Here is a 6,589-nt window from a genome sequence, read left to right on the forward strand (position 1 = left end):
TAGTAGAAGAAGGCACTATGACCAAATGTCTTCCAATGCAGCTTCAAATGGTTGGGTATAAAAGTTTATCCATAGGATTATAAGATCAAGTTAACCTACATATGTATTAAAAAGGATGTTTAAGTCAATACAGTTCAATGCCACCTTAAAAATCAAACACATTAGTTTATAATGCGAAACTTACTCAGTATTGTCATGACATTATAAAATAAATAAAACTGCATCCTTAATAACAAATTGCAATCTTCAGATTAGTTATGTGGATAGATTATTGCATTATTCACAGAAAAATTTTAGAAAACAAGAAAGCGTACATGCTGTCTGAAAACCCAGAAAACAGGAGCAGGTATTAAAAGCAGAAATAATGGTGCCTCGCCTGGACTCCTTAACCCCTCCTCCTCTATACCACATGGACGCTCAGACTGCAGAAAGAGCTGTCAGAAACCTAAGAAACTGAGATGGGACATTTTGGCTTTCAAGTAACTTTTCCAATACCTAATAATATATATAATTTCTTAGTCTTTTAACAAAGAATACACTGAACTAACAACATTTTTAAGTTATGCAACTCAGATTTATGTAAAAACAATTGTTTCCGATAATGCTCAATAACATTAAAGGTATATTACAGAGATAGGTATATTATTATGGCCATTCGCTTTGAAAGAAATTCCGAGAATAAACATAGCTTTCAACGTTAATTCACACAATGAATATATGACCAACTTTAATTTTATTTATTTATTTTTTGCTTTTTGGGTCACACCTGGAGATGCACAGGGCTTACTCCTGGCTCTGCACTCAGGAGTTACTCCTGGCGGTGCTCAGGGGACCGTATGGGATGCTGGGAATAGAACCCGGGTCGGCCACGTGCAAGGCAAACGCCCTACCCGCTGTGCTATCTCTCCAGCCCCGACCAACTTTAATTTTAAATGGTATATCTGCTGACTAAAAAATATGCAAAACATTTAAAACACATACACTTCAGCAAAATTAATGGATACTTCTTTTCTATAAAATTATGTAAAGGGTTTAAATTAACTTTTATCTTTGACTTTAGTGAATTTAAACTATGTGTAATAATAATATTATCATCCATATAGGAAAGGAAAAAATCAAGCTCTCACTATTCGCAGATGATATGATACTATATCTAGAGAATCCTAAAAGCCTCTACCAAGAAACTCCTTGAAACAATAGACTTGGACAATAAAGTCGCAGTACCCAAAAATTGTGCCCCAGAAAATCAAGTACCTCGGAATCAGCCTAAGGAGTAAAGGACCTCTACAAAGAAAACTGCAAAACGCTACTCCACAAAATAAAAGAGGACATGAGGAAATGGAAACATATCGCCTGATAATGAATAGGAAGAATTAATATTGTCAAAATGGCAATACTCCCCAAGGCACTATACAGATTCAATGTGATCCCTATGAGGATAGCCATGAAATTCTTCAAAGAAATGGATCATTTAGCACTCCTAGAATTCATTTGAGCAACAAATGCTCACGAATAGCTAAAGCAATTCTTGGGGAAAAGGGTGGGGAGGCATCACCCTCTCCATCCTCAAACTCTACTACAAAGTGGTAAGAATAGTTGTAATAAGTACCAGAAGGTCTGCTCCACATCTTGGAAGCCGGCAGCACATGCTGGGGGAAAGGGCAGTTCAGACAGAAAAGGAAACACCAAGTAAAGGGTGTTTGGAGGACTCGCTGGGGATGCAAGATGCATGCTGAAAGGCTGAAAGTAGACTATAGACCGAACACGGTGGCCACTCAATACGTCTATTGCAAACCCCAACACCCTAAAGGAAAGAGAGAGAAAAAGGGAATGCCCTGCCATAGAGGTGCGGTGGGGTGGGGGTGGGTTAGTGGGCAGGCTATTGGGTTCATTGGTGGAGAATGGATGGGCACTAGTGGATGATGGGTACTTGATCATTGTGTAACTGAAACCCAAATACGACAGTTTGTAAGTCTATTTACAAACTAGTTACCATGTAGCTGTACATGGTATCTCACTAATATATATATATATATATATTATCATTACAACATATAATTATAAATTAAACTCATAAAAATTAAATTTAAAAAATTCAAGGAGATTAATCTTTACAATATAATTAAGGGAAAAGTTTTATAGAAATACGAACTACCTAGTCATGCATGGTGTCCAGTATTTGATTTAACCAGTCATATATAACGTAAAATCTTCTTGAGATGCACATGTCAGTCATTTCTTGGAATTATTTAAAAAAAGGAAATCTATCAAAACAAAAAATAGATTAATTTCTTACATTTCAGATATTTATCATTTTTCTCTAAGAAAGCATCTTTAAATAAACTAGTAACTTGATAAAACAGAACTGAGCTTGAAATTCACTAGAACAAATTAACAGTAGGCACAAACTAGGCAAATTTTCAGCAACTGATTAGTTTCTCATATTTTATGTGTTTCTAATTTCTCTAAGAGTTTCTTTAAATAAACTACTTCATAAAAAGAATTGAGCTTAAAAATTCACTAGGACAAATGAATACTAGGCACAAAATGGGCAAAATATCAGGTAGTGCAACAGGCAGAGTGCTCTCATTGAGCATGTAGCCAGACTTGATCTTCAGCACCCTGATCATCATCAGGACTGAGCCCTGAGCACAGGGACAGGAGTAAGTCCTGAGCATGCCCAGGTGTGGCTTAATCAAAGCCCACCCACAAATGTTTTCCCTCAATTCCCTGTTCTGTCACAATCACATCTCAGGGTTCATTCCCACTGCTGACTGTCAAATACACTTACTTTGCTTCTTCATCCTCCACATGAGGACGATCATCTGGCATTTGTCTTTTTCTTCTCAGCTCACTTATTATAACAGCTTCCAATTCCATCCAAGTTTCATCCAGGTGAAGCTTTCACCTCTTCTCACAGTTGAGCGGTATTGCACGTGTGTTTGTACAAGCTCTTTATCCACTCATCTCTTGTGGGCACTTGCGTTGTTTCCAGATCCTGGCTGCAGTCAACAATGCTGTGATGAGTACAGGTGTGGAGATGTCCTTCAGGCTGAGCCAAACCAGTCTCTCCAATGAAAAATGAGGTTCCTATCTGGCACACCCCCACTGGCACTTACTCATTTCTGGCTTTGTGTTACACATTTGTGAGTCCCCATGTGAGTGATGTCTTATTTTCACTTTGATTTGCATTTCCCTTATAATCAATGATGACGAATTTCCTTTGCCTCTGGGTCAATTTCACATCTTGAGACCATGTCATTCCTTTCCTTTCCACATTTTTTAATCGGTTTTTCTGATGGAGAGTTTTTTTTTTTTTTTAGTGAAACATCATGAGGTACAATTGTAGATTTACAAATTTTTGTGCTTGGGTTTCGGTCATACCATGATCAAATACCCATCCCTCCACCAGTGCCCATTTTCCACTACCATGGATAATATCCCTCCCCCCCATCCCCCCATCCCCCCGTGCCACTGTGGCAGGGCATTCCCTTTTGTTCTCTCTCTTCTTTTTGTGTTGTGGTCAGCAAAAGAGGCATTGAGTGGCAAACATGTTCAGTCCATAGTCTACTTTCAACATGCATCTCCCCTCCTGGGAGGATCCTCCAAACACCCTCCATTTGGTGCTCCCTTCTCTATCTGAACTGCCCTATCCCCTAGAATACCTGGCTGGCCTCTAAGCTATGGAGTAATCCTCCTGGTGTTGATCTCAGCTATTCTTGGGTATTAATCTCATATTTTGTTATTTTATATCCCCCAGATGAATGCAATCTTTCTATGCCTAACCCTCTCTTTCTGACTCATTTCGCTTAGCATGATACTTTCCATGTTGTACCACTTGTGTGTAAATTTCATGATTTCATCTTTTCTAAGAGCTACATAGTACTCCATTGTGTAGATGTACCAAAGTTTCTTTAACCAGTCATCTTTTCTTGAGCACTCAGATTTCTTTCAGTTTCTGGCTACTGTAAAGAGTGCTGTAATGAACAAACAAGTGCAGATGTCACTTCGACTATACATTTTTGCCTCTCTGAGATATATTCCCAGGAATGGTATTGCTGGGTCAAATGGGAGCTCAATTTCTAATTTTTTGAGAAGCGTCCATACTGTTTTCCAAAAGGGCTGAACTAGTCGGCATTCCCACCAGCAGTGAAGGAGTGTCCCTTTCTCGCCACATCTGTGGCAGCATCAATTGCTTTTGTTCTTTTGAATGTGGGCCAGTCTCTGAGGTGTGAGATGGTATCTCATTGTGGTTTTGATCTGCATCTCCCTTATGATTAATGATGTAGAGCATTTTCTCATGTGCTTTTTTGCCATTTGGATTTCTTCTTTGAGAAAGTTTCTGTTCATTTCATTGCCCCATTTTTTGATGGGGTTGGATGTTTTCTTCTTGTGGAGTTCAACCAGTACTTTGTATATCCTTGATATCAACCCCTTGTCAGATGTGTATTCGGCGAATATTCTTTCCCATTCTGTAGACTGTCTTTGTATTTTGGTCACTGTTTCTTTGGAGGTGCAGAAGCTTCTTAGTTTAAGAAAGTCCCATTTATCTATCTCTGTTTTCACTTGCTCAGTCAGTGGCGTGGCATCTTTGAAGATACCATTAGCTTCAATGTCATGGAGGGTTTTGCCAACTTTGTCTTCAATGTTCCTTATGGTTTCTGGTCTGATGTTGAGGTCTTTAATCCATTTTGATCTTACTTTTGTACATGGTGTTAGGCAGAGTTCTGAGCCCATTTTTTTGCATGTAGTGATGGAGAGCTTTAAGAGCACTTTATGTATCTTAGATATTAGTCCTTTATCTTGCGTATGGTCTCAAAATCCTTTCAATCAGCAGAATGTCTTTTAATTGTAGGGCACATTGCTCACAGAATGCAGAAGTGTTCTAGTTTGATATAGTTCCGTTTCTGTTTTTATTACCTTTGCCACTTGAGTTCTTACATTTCAGACTTCACTGTGGTCATGATTTTGGAGAGTCTTGCCTATGTTTCCCCAATGGATTTTTCAAGATTCAAGTGCAATATAAAAATTTTAATTTACTTGAGTTGATTTTTGTTTACAGGGTGAAAGAGGGGTCTATTTTTCCCTTATTGCTTCTGTTTTATTCTTTTTCTTATTTTTCACGATTGTCTGAGATTTCTAACACCTTACTCTGAATGGAGCAGGTCAAGATCTCACAACGTTTCATAATTGCAAGCACTGTGGGAAAGCACAGGGTCACTCCAGACCCAAGTATGATGAAGGCTTGCACCTAATTTCATTTTTTTTAATTGTGACTATCTAGTTTTCCCGTAATCATTGGCTAAAGAGGTTTCCTTGCTCCAATTCATGCACTTCTTCATAAATAAATTGCTCATGCATCTGAGGGTTTCTCCCTGACTTCTCAATCCTATGCCATTGAGAAGAGACTTTTTTTCTTCCGGTACCAACCAATTTTGATTGCTAAAGCTTTGTGTCAGAATTTAAAGTCTGGGGACACAATGCCTCCCATTTTTCCTCAAGATTGCTTTGGCTATGTCAGGAGTTTTGGAGCTTAATGCAAATTTTAGAAAAATTTACTCCATGTCCTTGAATAATGCCATGGAAATTTTTTTCACAATTGCTGTTTCTGTAAACTACTTTGAGTTAAGATAGTCATTTTCAAGATGGCAATTATTATGATTCTTAAACCAAGAATATTTTTCTTTTACATTAGTTCATTTTAAATTCCTTTCAGAAGTTTTTCAGTTTTCACTAAATAGGTCTTTTACCTCCTTTGTTAAACTAAGGGGTTTCTGTTTTTTACATGATTGCAATCGGGTTTATTTCTATTCTGGATTTGGGTTTATTGTTGTTGTTGTTTGCTTGTTTACATGTAAGAATAAATTAGAATCCTGTGCACTGGTTTTGTAGCCTGCTACTTTACTATATAAATATATTGTTTTGAGGAGTTTTTCAGAGGAGCCTTTTTGGGTTCCTACATACGAAATTCCTAACAGTGCTTTGTAGGTTTTAATAAGTAAATCTTTCACCTCCTTTCTAAAAATTGATTACACATTACCTAATGTTTTTCATAACTATAAGCAGGATTTTTAAATTAAATCACTCGTTTATCATTGCTTACATATAAAATCACAAAAGATTTTCCTGTTTGCTTTCGTAAGCTGCAACTTTCCTGTAAAGATTTATTGCTTCTAGGAGTGTTTAATGAATGATTGGTTATGCAGTCTTAGGGTTCTTGATATGTCATTTGTAAACAGTGAATTTGATTTCTTTGCCAATTTGAACACAAATTTAAATTTTTTTCTTGCTTAATTTCTGTGGCAGCAGCTATCAGAACTGTATTGAATAATAGTGCTTTCAATATATTGTTACATCCATAAGAGCGTTGGGAAGTCAAGCACTAAAGAAACAAATTGTGATTGAAGCCGACTTCAGGTTAACCATGTCACCATAACACTAGAAAATACTTTATCTGTGAAACAAACAAACAAAAAACTATAATGTATTTACAGAATAAAATAAGGGATTCACACTGTGCTAACATACACCTACAGAGAACAAAGGCAGTAAGAAAAATACAAAACCCAAGAAAAGTAAGACAGAAATA

General features: G+C 37.2%; 1 non-coding gene across 1 annotated transcript; it reads right to left on the reverse strand.

Annotated features, from left to right (window-relative positions):
- Window positions 1–5,124: 5,124 nt before the first annotated feature.
- On the reverse strand, window positions 5,125–5,251 carry LOC130037230 (small nucleolar RNA SNORA9). The gene has a single exon (XR_008794483.1). It is a non-coding gene; the product is annotated as a small nucleolar RNA SNORA9 (small nucleolar RNA).
- Between the last annotated feature and the right edge of the window lie 1,338 nt (window positions 5,252–6,589).

The sequence above is a fragment of the Sorex fumeus genome, unplaced genomic scaffold, assembly GCF_029834395.1.
Source record: "Sorex fumeus unplaced genomic scaffold, SorFum_2.1 ptg000071l, whole genome shotgun sequence".
Taxonomy (NCBI): domain Eukaryota; kingdom Metazoa; phylum Chordata; class Mammalia; order Eulipotyphla; family Soricidae; genus Sorex; species Sorex fumeus.